Here is a 17,956-nt window from a genome sequence, read left to right as displayed (position 1 = left end):
ATTGAATGGAGTACATTCTAGCAAATATCAACAAACCAGAGGTGTCCCTCAAGGGGCAGTTCTCTCGCCCGTGCTCTTTAACATTTTAATGAGTTCAATTCCCACTCATCAGGAGATCCGCACGTATGTCTATGCGGATGACATCGCATTCTTTACGGCTGCACCTGACATTCAATCCCTCAACAGGCGCCTGCAATCGTACCTAAGCTTCCTTCAAAATTGGTTAGATGACTTAAAATTTAAATTAAATGTTAAAAAGTGCGCGTTCCTTGTTTTCCAAATTCAGGATCCGGTAACTCTTGCTCTAACATTTAAGCAGTAAATGATTCCTCAAGTTAAGTCTTTGAAATATCTAGGGGTGATTTACGATGACCATCTGGCATGGAGGGATCACATTGAACATGTTGCAGCGAAGGGGGCACGTGCTGTGGGTATGTTGCGCAGGTTAAGCAGTCCAAGGTCTGGGATGCGGCGAGACGCACTATTAATGATTTATGTTATGTATGTCCGCCCAATTATAGAATTTGGATCTGTGTTATTTTCTGGTTCACCTGCTTACAAAATTCGTCCGCTTGTTCTTTTAGAGCGGGAAGCGCTTAGATTATGCCTTGGGCTCCCCAAATTCGTGGCTAATAATGTATTATACCTTGAAGCCCGAATACCACCGTTAATAACTAGATTACAATTCTTGACTGTCCAGACGTATCTGAAAATATATGAATCACAATTCCACCGCTCCATATCAATTTTTTGTTGCGAGCCAGACTCCTTTTTTGGAGTCGTATGGCCTCGGTTTCATACCCCGCAGGTAATTCTAGTGCAAAATCTGTTACAACCTTTGCACGTAGTCCTTTCTAACATCTTTCCAACAAAAGTAAGTGCATCGTCGGTTCAAATTATCTTTGATGACATTTTCCCAAATAATGCGAAACACTTAGCACCTCACATTTTAAATGGATTATTAGAAGATCATTTACAAAGTCTTCCCGTTAGCATAACAATAGCAACGGATGCTTCTCAATTTAATGAAAAAGCCGGCGTTGGAATATACTGTCCGCTTTTAGACTGGGCTTTTTCAGTCCGTCTTCCGGATTTTACTCCAATTTTCCAGGCGGAGTTGCTGGCGGTGGTGCTTGCTCTGCGCAAACTAGACACAACATACTCAACAGTGGCTGTAATTACAGACTCTTATTCTTTGTGCTTGTCGCTTTCTTCGAATATGGATTCGCAAATTTTAAACACCTTTCTTTCATTGCTCCCCTCACATTTGAGGCTCATACATACAGTGTGGGTACCAGGACACAGCAATGTGACAGCCAATGAGATTGCAGACAGACTAGCCAAAGATTCTCTGAACGGCCCTGTATTGCCCATCCTCCCGGCAACAGCGTACATAACAGCAGCAAGATTTCGGCGGCGTGCCTTATTAAGCACGCAGTCTGGATCTATTTTATCCTCGGATGACTTCCTGCACCTCAAGTATTCGTGGAATAGGAAATCATGTCAATCAAGGCAGACTGAGGTCTCTCTAACAAGGCTACGCTGTCGTATTCCGCCCCTAAATTTCTATATGCACAGGTCTGGTTTGGCGCTTTCTCCTGTCTGCGCATTCTGCGGGGAACCGGAAACAATAGACCATTTCTTGATATTTTGCCGCCGTTTTACCATGATGAGAAAACGGTACTTAGAGAAGCCGTTACAACAGCTGGGTCTTAATTTGAGCAGCCAAATTTTATTATCGTTCGGTGCCACCATGCTTGGGTACAGCCACAGGTATGTTTTCAACGCCATTCAAAACTTCTTAATAGAAACAAAACGTCTACCTGACTAATATGCTTTGAAGTTTTATTCTGTACATATAAATCTTACTATTCTCTTACTGCGTGCGTTAGTATTTACTATTATATATTTTGGTTTATCATATCTACATTTCCTTTTCTATTCCCTAGCATTTATTATTATTTTTTTTTTCACGATGTAGTTATACATCTCAAAATCTAATATCTCTGCACCCCAATTCTTGGCCGATCCCCCTGTGTGGGTATGTGCCATCACATTAGAGGAGAACAACAACAACAACTAGCTCTTCAGAATGAGAAGCGTTCCACGCTGGTCATCTTGCTCTGGTGTTCCGCTGAGACCCTGCAAATTCGCAACAGTGTATTAGTTTGCTCAGTGTCAGAGTTCATAGATATCCAACGTGATACGGATGAAAATTGAAGGCATTGTTTCCCATAGTTAGCACTCACCTTAGGTAGTAGTAAATTATTACTTACAGCGACCCGTGTAACGCTGTTGTTTGTTATCGTGCCGGAAGGAAAAATGATAAGTGGGATGGTGGCCAAGAATCTAAAAGAATAGAATGCCGATATTATAAATATAGAGAACCGAGAGGGGTAGCTCAGTTAAATCCATGAACAAAATGTGCGATGGTGACATTCAAGGGGAGGAGGTTATAATGCGTATGGCTTGCTTTCGCAGTTTTATTAATGGCCACAGATGAACATGATAGGCGTTACCCCAGGATGAAATGCCGTAGTTTAAGTGGCTGTGGATGAATGCGGAGTAAAGTGATAGTAACTTGTGGATTGGGAGAGAGAGAGAGAGAGAGAGAGAGAAACACTTTATTAGCACTCGTCAGAGAGTATGGATGTTTGGGTGAGACGCAGCTCTCCCTTCCCCGTCTATCTGCCCCCTAGACGTCGGCCGGAATCAGTTGGCTTCAGGCGGCGGCCTGGACTTGACGGATGCCTTGTTTTTGTATTTGTTCTTCCTGGCTGTGAAGGCAGGATTCCCATGACTCTTTATTTCCATGTATCCCGTTTAGCGCTCGGCAAACCGAAAGCATATGATTTAGGGTAGCTATGCCTTCAGAGCGTTTACATTTGGAACAGTCCACCTCAGGATGCCATTTGTGTAGGTTATACGGGTTTGGGAAGGTGCCTGCCTGCAGTTTCCGCCGATTACTTCTTCCTTTTTTGTGAGAGATCTATGGGAGGAGGGAGAGTTTACCTCGGCATTCTCAGTAGGTAGGTAGGTAGGTGGGTAGGTGGGTAGGTGGGTAGGTGGGTGGGTGGGTGGGTGGGTGGGTAGGCAGGTAGGCAGGCAGGCAGGCAGGCAGGCAGGCAGGCAGGCAGGCAGGCAGGCAGGCAGGCAGGCAGGCAGGCAGGCAGGTACGTAGGTACGTAGGTAGGTAGGTAGGTAGGTACGCAGGCAGGCAGGCAGGCAGGAAAGTGGGAGTGAAAGTGGAAAGAAAGAATGGGAAGCCATAGTGGAGGGCTACGGAGTAATTTCGATCACCTGCGGATCTTTAACGTGCGCTGACATCGCACAGCACATGGCTAGAATTTCTCTGTGTTTGGTTAACTCTCTCGTTTTGGACAGGGAGTAGTCTGCCTGCGCTGGCGCCCAGTGGGTGAGTCCTCGGGCAACCACGTTAGCGATCTCATTGCGGGTGCCCATATTATTTTAATTAGGTCGTTGGGTACGTTCTCCTTGCCTGCTTGCCGAATTTTGCTTGCCTCTTTGGACACCTTAAGGTTGTCATAGGCTTTGACTGCTGTTTTATAATCTGTGATGTTTATTTTGATTGATGAAATTGTGATTGCCAGGGAAATCGCCGCCTTCGCTGCCTCCTCTGGTGAAGAGCGTTTTAAGCTGCAGCTCGAGATTAACTCGCCTTTGTCGCTGACTACTGCTGCAGCGTAGTGTCCTTCTGTGTACTCTGCCGCATCAGTGTACACTACTCCATGTTTTTGGAGGAGGGAGCTTTGGAGTTGGTTGGTTCGTTCATAGGAAGGGAAAGGCGCAGTGTCTGTCACACTTGCTCTGTGGACACCTGAACCGCGCCGTAAGGGAAGGGATGAAGGTGGGAGTGAAAGTGGATAGAGAGAAAGGGGGGCCGTAGTGGAGGGCTACGGAGTAATTTCGACCACCTGGGGACCTTTAACGTGCGCTGACATCGCACAGCACACGGACGCCACTTCGTTTCGCCTCCATCGAAACGCAGCCGCCGAGGCCGGGATTCGATCCCGGGAACTCCGGCACAGTAGTCGGGTGTCTTACCACTGCACCACCCCGGCGGGGCAGGGAGCTTTGGAGTCTTTGAAATCGGCTGCTCCTGCGTTCTTCGTTGTGTATGAAGTGCATGTTTCTTGGGATGGGAGTATTCTTAACTTGCTGACAATTTCTTTGGGGATGGTGGTTATCCCCCTCAAGATTATGGGTTTCCGTAGCCCATCTTTCTAAGGAAGGATCTGCCCGTTTTCCTGCCAGTTAGTCTAATATATTGGGCTGTGAGTTTCGCCTGGCACATTTCCTGCAGGATGTTTGACACTCCTAGGTTAAGGATCGTCTCGATTGATGTGCACGCTGGAACACCTAGGGCTGTTTTGACACCTTTTCCGATGACGATGTCTACCGTGTATCTCTCTATTTTAGTTCTTTAAGTACGGGATAGCGTAGGTGAGCCGGCTAATGATGAAAGAGTGGACAAGCCTAAGTAGGTTCGCCTCCTTTATCCCCGCGTTTTTGTTTCTTATCCTTTTCAGAAGCCTGCAAGTTTGGTTGGTCGTGGCTTCTGGTTTGGTTTGGTTTGGTTTGTGGGGTTTAACGTCCCAAAGCGACTGAGGCTATGAGAGACGCCGTAGTGGAGGACTCCAGCAATTTCGACCACCTGGGGATCTTTAACGTGCGCTGACATCGTGCAGCACATGGACGCCTCTTCGTTTCGGCTCCATAGTCTGTTTATTGTTTCTGTGTTTCTTCCATTTTGTTGTATCCACATACCCAGTGTCCTGATCTTGTCCACCCTTGGTACCGGGAAGTTGTTGACCAGCAGCTGAATATTAACCTGCTGCTTGCTCATGATTAGCATCTCCGATTTTTCCGGCGAGCATTTTAACCCTATGCGTCTCAGATAGCTTTCCGTTTCCCAGATTGCCCTTTGTAGGGTGTCTTCCATTCGGCCATCGCTCCCCCTTCTGTCGTCCCAAAGGGTGAGGTAGCCAGCATAGGGAGTGCGGCAGAGACCTTCTATCTTTCTGAGTCATTCTGGCAGCCCGATCATTGCAATGTTAAAAAAGGTAGGGGACAGCACCGATCCCTGCGGTGTCCGCTCTGTTGTCTATCTTAATGTTATCTCTTGTTGGGCCCCATATTTCTACATTCACGGTTCGGTCTGTAAGGAAGCTTTTGATATAGTTGTATAGCTTGCTTTCTAAATTTAGACGACTGAGGTGTAACAGGGTCGCTTGGTGTTTGATGCTGTTAAACGCTTTGCTGATGTCCAGAACTTCTAGTCTTCCATTCGAGTACTTGTTTTTTTTATTTGTAACATGACGTCGTTTGTAGATAGCCGTCTGAATCCAAGCGTCCTGTCTTTTTAGAGTTCCTTACTTTCCCAGTATCCGCTGAGCCTATTCTGTATGACGTGCTTCATCAGCTTGCCAACACAGGAAATTAACGATATTGGCCTAAGGCTTTCTAGTCTGAGTTCTTTTCCTGATTTGGGAATAAGGACTATATTTGCATTCTTCAACTCTCCGAGTATCTCTCACCGTTCCGAACACTTTTGAATGCGTGTGTTTGATGTGGATTGGGAAATACGATCGGGCTTTGATTAGTGCGCGGCTATATAAAATTTTCTTGCTCGTTCCGCTATATGATCATGGAATTTTAGGTGATGGTCAATTACAACACCTGAAAACGAAATTCGGTCTTGCGACGTGATCGCAGTGGAACTGAAGTATAGTAGTGGTGATACGGGCAATGGCTTCTGAGGGGGATGGAAAATCTGAAAGCAAGTCTTAGTAACATTCACAGTCAGGCGGTTAATGTGGCACCAATGCATCAGCTCTGAAGTGAAACTCTGGCCTTCATCTGTGACCATCTCTTGTGGAAGGCCTACCCGGGAAAACATTTCCAACAATGCGTCCGCGATGCTCGCCGCATCAATAGCAGGAAGTGCCATGTCATCTGGGTAACGTGTAGCGAAGTCAACGAGAATAAGCGAGTAGCTGTTTCCTTTTTTGATGTCGGTGAAAGTGCACCTAATAAATCAATCGCTACCCGTTGGAACGGTGTCGTAATCGGAGGTATGTTGCTCAAAGAGAGAACGCCGACGTTGACTTTGGGGTCGTCCTTTGGCATATATCGCATGATTTAACGAAACTGGTGATGTTGCCATGCGCTCCCAGAAAGTAAAAATCATGTTGTATTCATTCAGTGGTCCCGGCCAATTCATTGGTGATTAGTCATGATAATCTCATGACCAAAGTGGTGAATGAATAAACGAAACTTAGCCGGCACCATCAGTTGCTTGAAGTGTCTGTCAGGGAATAATGTAAAATGCCGGTATAAGAGGTCACTCTCCACGGAAATGTAATGCACATTTCCGATACCGGAACTGAGCTCCTGGCGAACTGTCGCAAAACAGGTTTTTAAGCTTAGGTCATTTTGCTGTTCAGAAATTAACTCGTTTTCTGTGTCTTCTTAAGGTCAGAGCTGGTGCCCTTTGGTGACACACCTGATTCCTGCTGTATTTTTGCGGCTACAGAAAGTAGTGACTGGGTTGAAGAAGTGCTTCCTGCTCACTGAGTGGTAACTTCTGTAACAGCGGCAGTGTACTCCCATGCGGGATCCGGATCATGCGACGCCCTTATGCCTGCTATATTGCGTAGCACGAGATCGGAGAGAGGTCCATCCATACATAACGATGTTACTGTTCCGATTGAAAACAGTACACGCACCTGGATCACAGCCTCAGGTAAGAGCTTGACTCGTCCATCCAAAACCAAAACGCTACTGCTTCTTCCTGTGAACGAGACTAAAGGCCTGGTGAAATTGCGCAACAAACACGACACAAAAGTAAGTCGACACATTCACCAACTAGCCCGCCAACAGCTCCTGTTAGAGACTAAAGGCCCCACATTTTGTCGAATAATTAAGGTTCTGTGTCTTTAAAGACGTCGACTTCATGAAAGATAATGCCGCCTTTAGCAACCGACATCCCAAATGCCGAAATTAAGGCTCTTGTTGTTAACCTTCTGTGTTCATGGGGGGGGGGGGGGGGGGGGGGGGGGGGGGGGGGGGTACGCGACTGTGCCGCACAGAGGAGCTGTGCAGCCGTGTGTCTCGAAGCTCGCTTTGGCATATTTCGCAAGGCACACGAACCAGCTTTCTAACTTCGTCGTGTTCGACAGTCGTTGGCGTTGTGTCCAAATCGACCACATGCATTCCACTCGGGCCCATCACTCTAAACAAGTCGACAGTCTGCGGAAATATGCCCCAACTTGTGACAGAGGATAAACGGTGGTAGTAGCGTCTTTTTCATGGGGAGCGTAGTGTTTCTCGAGGTCCTTCAGTTCATCCCCAACTATACCAATGTTGGCAAGGCTCTGGGCTTCAATGAAATTGCCTATCATATCAGCAGGCTCAGGCAGTCTTGCAGTTTCGTTATTTGAGACAGACTGCGAGCTGTGGGTAGCAACGTCGCTGGAATTGCTCTGCGATCATTAACTCCACTATCCCTTCAAACGTTTGGTGGAACTCAGCCATATCTATTCAGTGATCAAAAGTAACTGGAGATGCGAGCAATCAGCTGTTTTCCTGTTTCACCATCTTCTCCCCGTTTCTCATGATATCCTTGTGGAGTGAATTGGAACTGCTGCAACAAGGGATTTGTAACCCTTATAATTATCAAGCGAATCTTCCGCTGTTATACTGCCGATGATTGCAGTCAACTTCTCTAGTTGCATTTTCACAGCTCACAAAGACTCAGATCTGGCACGTTAGGAAATGGCTCCCGAATCTAACAGGATCGCCAGATTGTGATGCAATTAAGGGCCCAGGATCGGTGTACTTGTGCTGAATGACCGGTGGGGTTTCCACTCACCTGCAAGTCCGCGGCGACGCCGAATCCAGTGCTGTGGATTCTGCAGAGCCCTGGCTGTAGATGAGCTGTCGACTCGTGGAGGTCGTCCCCAGACGTTTGGGTCCCGGGTACGCCCACAAATAACCCAAAAATAGAGCCAGAACTATGAAGACCAGCGAAAACGCTCCAACTCTCTTTTACTTTATTTTCTTACCCCACACTTCTCCCTTCTACTCTTTCTCTACTCGCGCTACCACCATGCGCTATGCTACAATGTCATGACACTTGCGCTAATATTGCACGCAAGCAAAGCGCAAAACTAGCTGAATCATACACTGTTACTTGCCTAATTGTTAATTAATGGTTCCTTTCTAATGGCACAGCTCTTCGTTAGCATACAGCCCAACGGCAACTCATACACTAGGTATGAGTTGCCGAATGTAGCAACGTTGCTTGGTAGTGTATCGATTGCGTGCTCGTCTCGCACTGAAGTGCCGGAGTTCGATTTCTGGTACGCTGAGAACAATTTTTATTTATTTGCTTCCTCACAGATATTCGAGTTACAAAGGAGAGCAACACCAACTTCTGTTTTTCTGTGCCACGGGGCCCTTGACGCTATCGAATTAATATTTGTTGCATATGTTCCTGTGGCTAGCGCAAGCGCCTCGCGCACTTGACGGTGGTCAGTTCACGCTCATGCATATCGTAACGCGGCGCTTTGAACAGGAATCGTATTCGAAACGTTTAATGATTTCATAATACGTTATATTGCTTACACGGTTGTTATTAACAACGCGACAATCTCCCAGGCGGAAAGGGAAATCAAACTACCGATTTGAAATTTTTTTTACTTGTATAGTCATGGGAAAAACGCGACTTCGCACCAAAGCTGACTACTCCAGTTCTCGAAAGCAGCGCTCATCCCGTTTAGATAACTACCGAGATTGCTGCTGGTTTATTAGCGACTGGACAACTACTCCATCGTCGCCATGACATAGCTTGTCGGTGGCAACTATCCTACTGACTCTAGAGGGATGCATATTCATAAGCATGGGCAGGCGACTTTGGCAACCCAGGTTGGCCGAAGCTGTCTCCAACCCCTGTATATGCATTAGCATCCTCCCACAGGAGCACGCCCATTATGTGGCGTGTCGGTGAGTGGCGACACTGTGGGTTTCCGAGCCAAGTGCTTTCCATATTCCGTCGAAACAGGACCCCGCAGGAGCACCTTAGCAGGCCCTTGGGTGTCGGTGTGTGGCGACACCGCGGACTCCGAAGCGGCGCCAGAGCTTCGTTGGCTAGCAAACGTTGGCCAGTGCGCCTGCGCGTCTCCAACCTGAGCCCCGGGGGGCCCACTCCACAGGACATCATAGCTGTATGTCGCGGATGTCGGTGAGTGGCGCCACCGTGGGGAAACCGAGCCAAACGGGGGGTGCTGCGATCGTCAGGCAGCGGTCTAACAGTGCCCCCTTCCGCGTCGGTTCTCTGCCGCCAGGGAGCCGTCGCGGGAAAGCAAGAACTTGGGCCTTTCGGGGCTCAGGCTGTGGACACGCCCCCACAGGAGCAGCAGAGTGGCACGCCCCCGCTGTTCGGTGATTTGCGCCACCGTGGGTATCCGAGCTGAGCATAGTCCGTTTCGATGTTGAATGGAAAGGCACATCGCAGGAGCACTTCGGTTAGCCGCCGTTGGTGTCGGTGTGTTGGCGCCACCGCGAACTCCCAGCCAAACTCAAAAGAAGCGTGCTTCTTTTTTATTATGCGTACGATGGCTTGGAAGTAGTCACCGTCATTTTCTTGACATTTCACCTAGAAGCAACAGTACTATGCACTTTACAGACGTATATATACGTCTTGCCATGTAAGAGCGATCGCGTGGAATATGTTGCTTTAAATTTCAGCTGCCACTAGCACTCCGTAAGCTACGATGGAAAGAAATATCAAACCACACAGTTAATCATGATACGCGCAAGAAGCTGAAAATTTTATAAAGAAGATTGATTGTAATGTTTGGAATTCAACCCCGTAAAAAATTGAGTTCGCTCTCTTGGAGTCGTTGATGGTTATATCTGCCTGTAAATATGTAGTTGCCCCTGCTACAGTAGGTGCTCTGTATGGAGCTGGATGCCGCATATACGTAGAATGGCAGCCGGTTGCAGCCTGTAACTTATTTCAAGAGCCAAAGCACTGCCGTTCTCCTACCCTTGTGGTGTATACAGCATGCATATTTTTGGGAAGAAGCTTAATGGTGAGCTGTTTCCTGACTGGTTCGCGTGGGTCTTTCGGTCCATTTACTTCTAACCATGCGTTTGTGCATAGGCTGCCGAGGATTCTTCTGCCTAATTAAGTTTTCATATACCGCACCATCTGCGCATTGATGTTTTCCTCGCAGATCTCGGCGAGTGCGTTGACAATGTCTAGTTGCAGTCATTATTATGCAGCTGCGTAGTGATGAAGCCCTAGAGCCACTCAAAATGCTTGTATGATGTGGTACTCAAGGCGGATCTTTCTGTGTAGAGATCAATAGGTAAGCAGGGGTATGCTATGTGGATGAAGCAACGCAATAAAAGTATGCTCTAATCTGCACATGTCCCTTTCAATCACGCCGCTTCTTATGAAGTCAACTCGTTCAAGTAGACAGATTGCCGACCGGTTGTCAAAAAAAAAATATCTTGATGTCTCTGTGTTGTTGTCATAGCACTATAAGCAGAGGAAAAATATCCTTACTGGCTAAAATTATATTATGGGTTGTTGTTTAACATTGAGAATAATGACACCTTGATGTGCCCGCATGCTTTTCACGCTACTTTATCTTCGGCATATAGTGATATATTCCGTGAAATGTGATTCAGCCCACCCTACTGCTCACAAGCATTGGCCTGTTGCGCCGCAAATCAATTATGCAAAATAAACCTTTTTTTTTACATAAAGTCGCGGAACTATCATATATCATAGGAATTTGACGTATTCAGGTCAGGTATACGTGCGAAATCGCCCATTTAGCCTGCTCAATTGCTGTTGTTGCTTTGCTGGGTCATCTGCACGTATGCCGACGCCATAGGATAAACTCTGATTAAGGATAAACTGACCCGATTTATTCGCGTCGCGGATGGCAATTCAAGAAAACGACGATGTCCAATCCACAGCACAATATTATGGTGCAGCTTAACACGTGGCGTGATATCATACAGCTCATAAGCGATTTTTGTAATCGGCTGAATGGTGTCTCCGCAGCCCACAAGACCTAGTAGGGACGCTATATTCCGACATTTTCCCCACATAGTTTGTCAGTATTCGGCAGGGCTACCGCTTGTAGCTTCTTTAAACGAAAAAATGTATTATGTTTTGAAAACCTTTTCGCGATATTTGTTTGGTGATAGACTCGCCAATCAGTCCATTGTATGTTATCGCGCTGCATTGCCTGTTGAGATAAAATTGAAATTGATTCTGAGCGTCCTGAGTCCAGCTAGAGGCCACCGAGCTAGATATGCAGACATATGAACAAACTTCTAAATCTGGATAAATAAAATGGTGCTCTTCACTGCGTCATTTGTCGTACATATTTGCATTCAGCGCTGATGACAACGCCCCTAAAACTCAATTCGACACCCACTCTGTGTGAATCGAACCTGGCTCGAGATAATCTGGCGAAGCGAAGCGCCAGCCTGTATCTTTGCCCAAGGATCCGCGCTACCGTTACTTCGATCGGGCCTGATGGCCGACCTTGGACGTCATCAGAGCGTCAGCCGTGTAGACAGTGGCCGCGCCGCACCTACCTTGAGGTCGTCACCAGGGGCCGCCGTCTGTGCCTCGGCAGACAACGCTACAGTCAACGAGTGCGGTTTTTCCATCGTGCGCCATAACGCCGAAGCCCGCGTCTAGAAAAGGCGCTCCTGCAGATCGTCTCCAGCGAGCCTGCAGAGTTGATGCAGAAAGAACCGAAGCTTTTTCATGCGCTTTTGACGCTTAATATAAAGCCCAGAGCAGATAGATTTAAACGCTGAGTCACTGGGTATCATGCTAAAGCATGTCCCGACTCCAAGATATCAGTTGGGATGAAAATTATTTTGGTGACCACCACCGCACCTTTACGTAGAAATGACACACTTTTTAAAAGATAAACAAAGTATAGCTATACAATATTGCCACGTCGCCATTTTGGTTGGTAATTAAAAGGGTTTAATGGGCGTTGACCTAAAAGCCCCCGCAGTGCACGTCAACAGCACCGAGAGACGATCGCCGCCCAAATTCAGCCTCTTCGCATCGAACGTCATGAGGCCACTTCCACTTCTTCAAGAAAGCGCACGAGACTCGCGGGTAGATGCCGCTGTTGCTCACGCTACATTACCCCCCTAAAAGAATCATCGACCCGACGAAATCGAAAGAAACGAATTGAGTAAGAAAAAAAAGAGTGCTCACTAGAAGATTGCAGTAAGGCGGCGTGCTACGTTTCTTGCTTTAAGGCAGATCTATCGAAAAGTAGGGCTTCATATGTGCACCAAGTGAACCACTTCGGGTTCTGCTGGCGACGAGTAATGGAAACGCTGTCAGGAAGCACTTCGTATGTGACGTTACTAAGTTGACAGACCACTTTCTAGGGGCAAAAGGACTGGTTTAGAAATTTCTCGGATAGATCGCGACGTCGAATTGAAGTCCAGAGCCAAACATCTGTCACCTGGTTCGAAAGTCAGTACACGGTGATGGTGATTGCAACGCTGGGCATCTCGGCCTTGCTGGTTCCGGATGAGTGCCCTGGCCAACTCTCGCGCTTCTTTTGCGAGCTGTAACTTCCTCAGTACCAACTTCGAAGCCATGGCTGTCATGGAGAAACAAGGCTTCCAGCATTGTTGAAACTTCGCGGCAATACAATAGAGAGAAGGGTGCCATTTTTGTGGTTTCCTGCTACGCTGTGTTGCATGCGAATGTGACGCACGGCAGGAGGTCATCCCTAGACCAATTCTCACATCCAGGTACATGGACATCATGCCGGTGAGAGTTTTGTTGAAACGTTAGTCTGTGGATGGTAAGCGATTGGCCTTCGATGGGTAGGGCCGCTGAGCTGCATAAAAGATTCCAGCCGCTTGGCAGTGAAAGCTGTGCCTCGTTCCTTTATTATACCTTTCGGGGCAGCCGCGAGTAATTGGGAAGTAATTGGCGTATTGACCAGTAACAAATCTGGTGACCGGAGGTGGGCTTGTCATGACATGCCTGCAAAATTTCTTCGCGAGGAAACTCCGGCACGACGATGAAATAATCTTTTCCAGCCGAAGCAAGGTTGACGTCGTATAACACACTGTTTCGCCTGCAAAATAATGACTGCAGCCTGGAGAAGGGACGGGAAATCTCTGCACGCGCTTTCAGAACCTCTATGAGTGGTGGGAGAGCCAGATAATCACGTTGTTTCTGCGAACCACTGGCGCGTCGATGGCTGCGGTAAGGGGAAACTCTGGTTCTTCGTCTTCACGTGCAACCTCGACAGATTGCCGGGGTAAGCAGTCGGCACCGTTATGCTGACGCCCGGACTCAGACACGATGGTCATGATGAACTCCAGTAACCGTAAACTTCATCGTGCAAGGCATTCGGAGGGATCTCGCCAGTTTATTAACCTTCACAGAGTGGTGATCGCTCACGACCCGTAAGTGCCGGCACCGCCTCTGCAGCGCACACGACCCGAAATTTCATGATCGCCCATACAACAGCGAGACACTCGTTTCGGCAGCAAAATAGTTGGATTCGGCACGGCTGGCGTATGCCATGACTCGCTCGCCACCGCCCTGCCACTGGACGAGTACAGCACCGAGGCGCACTTTGCTGGCATCCTTGTCTACCAGTCTCGGCAGGAGCATCGAAGGGAGCTATCACAGGTGTCTGCAAGTGGTGCCGCAACTCCTCCAATACCTTTCGCGGTTCCTTTGTCCAAGTGAAGGTGGCATCGTCTTGTGTGAGACGCTTCACTGGGGTGGCGATTCTTGAAAGGTTTTCAATAAATCTGCGGTAATAGGCTCAGAGGCCTAGGGAAACGGCGAACTGTCTTCTTGTGGGACGGAGTGGGAAATTTGGCGGCGACTGCTGTTTTAGCGCGATCGGTCTCAACACCTCGGTGAGTGATGACGTGGCTCACGAAGAGGAGCTCTTCATAACCAAGGTGACACTTGCGTTTCAACGTGAGGGGAGCAGATCTGAGCAAGGTGGAGAGACTTTGGAGGTGGGCCTCGAACGTTGGCGAAAACACAATAACGTCCAATAAAACGGCGCAAGGACACGATCACTTGAAATGAAGCGGGATACAAAGAGCGCCTACTACTAACTGAGTTTTTGCATAAGAGACCACTTTTATCCAGCAGTGTACATCAGAAACAATATATTCCCAAAAAATAATACAATAAATAAATAGCACTACAGATTGCGACAAAATACCCTAACATGATGTGTTAAAAAAAATACATATGGCAGCCAAAACAAGGCACAGGTATCCGAATCGTGACAAAATGGCTCGTTATAAGAAACTTCACACGGTCATCAAACCCAAAACGTTATATTCAAAAGAGCCGATAAAATTCCGTTCTAGTTATCTACACGTGACCGTCTAAAACCCCCTTCCTGGCCGCTGACCTTTTCCGGCGATTTTGTTACGCACGTGGGCCCAGCTTTCTCTATATGATAAGCCTCAATTATTCACTCTTAACTCGCTTTCTCCCTTTGTCGATAAATATTGCACCGTGATGGAAGGCGCAATATTTATCGGTAGTAAAGTTTTTGCAATGTTTTATGTGAGATACACTGGCTAATAAAAGGTGGTCCCTTCTGAAATAAACTCAGTTGATAGTAAGCGCTTTTTCTATCCCTCTTATTTTCCTGTGATCGATTCCTTGCACCGTTTCATTGGTTACTATGAACCACTAGCCCAACAGCAAGTAATTCTAAATAACGCCCTCCAGGCAGGGTAGACACATCTGCCGTATAAGACCAGATAGATCTGCGTTCATTACTAGATGAAATGTCGCTGGAGTGGAGCAAAATAGAAAAGGCACGATCTTGAATTCATACCGTCCACCTGGTGTGAAAAACACTATGTTCATTGACTGAACAGATGAAAGGTGGCATAGCTGGTCTTACGAGTCATCAATGCGTGGCAGCTAGTAGGCGACCTTTTTGTAGCGAAGGCTGCACTGCGGTAAGTGTTCAAGCCGTAGGCGTAACACCGTGTTACCGTGGCACCGTTCAATACGAACAGAAAACAGAACCAAAATAAGATGGAAAAGAAGAACAAGAAGGAAAATAAGAAAAAGACGGAGAAGGAGAAGTAGGATAATGGGAAGAAGAAGCAGAAAAACAAGCAGAGAAATAACAAAGAAATAAATAAGAAAAAGGATAAGAAGTGCACGAAGAAAAAGAAGAAAAAATTCTAGCGGTTTAAGCATGGCTTGAACGTAGTGCTAAGCGAAAGCTCTGGGTATTGCAGCGAATTTTTCTGCGGACAACTGGATTTAATGTGCGGCCGTCAAAACTTTCGAACAAAACTTTGTCCTAACAACTCGCTCTTATCGTTCACATCTACCAACTACCGAGTTATCTGTCTTCTTCTTTTTCCTCCTAATTTTCTTCTTATATTTGCTACCCCTTCTTCTTCTTTTTCCTCTTTTTCTTTTCCGTCTTTTTTTTTTCTTCCTTTTCTTCTCCTTATTCTTTTTCCTCTGTCTTTTTTTCTTCTTTTATTTCTTCTTCTCTTTCTTCTTTTTCTTCTTCGTCTTCCACAGTGCCACGGTGCCACGGTGCCGCACCAACGGCTTGAAAAACTCCCACAGTGTAGCTTTCGCTACAATATAGGAAAAAGACAGGTATCTCGATATTTAGTAGAGGCGAACGACCACAGCGAGTTGCTAGGACAGAAGGTTCGCACGAACATTGTGACGGAGGTGTGCCCCGGAGTTCGACTTAGAGACGATGTCACACCACTACAAGTCTTCTACACCCAAATGAGAATGGTCAATAACGAGATGCAAGGGGTGCATCGTAGGTGAAGGATTCCCCTGTGTCATAAATAAACCTGAATATCTTCACTTTGAAGCCGCACTTAAGCGCAGCCATGCACATTGCTCTCGCGTAACTCCAGGCTTAACCACAAGCTAAACAACAGCTAATTTTGTGGGACCTGATTAGCTTCGGTGGTCCACACAAAACCTTAAACTTCCGTCTTTCTTCTTAACGATTCCAACAGGTGAAGCCCAGGGGCTCTACGATGGCTGCATGACACCGTCATTTACCATCTCGTTTACCTGATGAACAATGACTTCGCGTTCTCGCGGTGACTCTCGGTACGGGCTACGTCGGACTCATCGGGTACCATCATCGCTTAATAAGCGGTGCTTGGTCAGGGGCGTCTCTTTAACTCCGGGGGTGGACGAGACCCAGTCTTGAAAGTGGAGAGTAGCCCAACGAGTCTATCCTTCTCTGCCGGCGATAGAGCGGGATTTTGATCAAGGTTGAATTTGGGCGCTTTCGTCGCAGATGTCTTGGTCTGAAGAGCAAAGTAGTCGTGAGTAGGCTACCGCGGTGCCTTTAGCAGTGCGCTGACGTACGTTTCCGAAGTTTGTAATTAGTGCACTATACCGTTGCTCAGATTGACTATACCCGCATGCAACATAGACGACCTGACGTAACACAAGCTCTGTGTTCTGTTTTGCAATGGCGGCAGCACAGTACTAGTCGACGCACCTGACTGACGAGAGCAGACGAACGTGGCGGCATGAATACATCCGCGTCAACGATGCATAAAGTTGCGTGTCGTCATTCGGAGCCCGCGGTCGTCGTTGCAGACGTCGGAAACATAACCGTACGGCGGGGAACATTCATAATGACACCATGCTCGAGTAAAAAGTCCATGCTGAGTATGAGGTCCTAGCGGCAGGGCTGCAGGATAACAAAAATGGCAACAAAGGCTGAATTGGCGATGGTTACTCGTGTAGTGCACCGTCCGATCGTTGTTATAAGGGGACCACCAGCAGTACGAATTTGCGCCCCACCATTCAGTTTTGAGCTTGGAGAGCTGACCCACAAAATTCTTGCTAATCATTGAGAAGTCTGCTCCTGTGTCTTCTAAAGCGGTCTCTGCATATGGGTTCCTGTGGACGAGAACGTCAAGGTCGGTGCTAAAAACGTCATCGGCATGAGGTGAATTGTATTTCCGGGTTCATGCGGAGGCGGAATCGTAGTCACAGCATCGAGCTGAGTCGTCACGGGAGAGGGATCATCGTTGCGTCGATTTCGTTCATCAGCAACCTGCCCCCCTGAGGTCACGGCCTTCAGTTTCCGCGGCGTGGGCTTGGCGACCCGCGCCTCGGTGCATCAGTAAAATCACGGCGGCTGGATGACCAGTCGCGCACAGGACAAGACGACTGTGCACATAGATCCGGCCGATGCATACATCTACCCCTTTTTGATGAATAAACTTTTGTCACCACCACCACCGGCCGGTCGGAGAGGTTGCGCGGGTTGCTAGATATTCGATTTCTGGAGTGCATTCGCCGACCCGGCGACGCAGGGAATCACAAAATTTCCTGTGGTTTAGCTTGTAGTTAAAGTTGCGAGAGTGTCTGCATGGCTACGCTTAAGTTCGGCTCGAACGTAGACATGGCTTTTGCACATAGCGCTTTACTCCATGGTTTCCGCTTTATTTATGCCATAGAGAGCACTTTGGACCACTAAAGTGCGATGAAACGAAAGCGTATGTTGCGCGGTGGTCTGTGGCCCTCCACTGTGGTACCTCTTTCTCTCTATTTTCAATCCCACCTTCCTGCTTTTCCTTAGGACTCGGTTAATGTGTGCGCGGAGAACTGTGACACATCTTTCTTCTAAACCAATTTGAAACGACGCTGATGCCTGTTGCAGAGTCTATTTATAGAGGATTTGTAATGCGGTGTTCGAGAAAGCGCGAAATGAATGGCGCCGCACGGAATGCACGGCGAGATCAACTTCGAATATGCGTTGGTTGGTTGGACAACTCTAGTTCCACCAGAAAAAAATTAGTTGTGGTTTAACTCTGGTTAACCGTAGTTGAATTGCGATAGCAACGGCGAAAACTTCTC

This window comes from Amblyomma maculatum, chromosome 9 (genome assembly GCF_055883805.1).
Source record: "Amblyomma maculatum isolate TAMU_Amacu chromosome 9, ASM5588380v1, whole genome shotgun sequence".
NCBI classification, from domain to species: Eukaryota; Metazoa; Arthropoda; class Arachnida; order Ixodida; family Ixodidae; genus Amblyomma; species Amblyomma maculatum.
Note: the sequence above shows the minus strand (reverse complement) of the source record.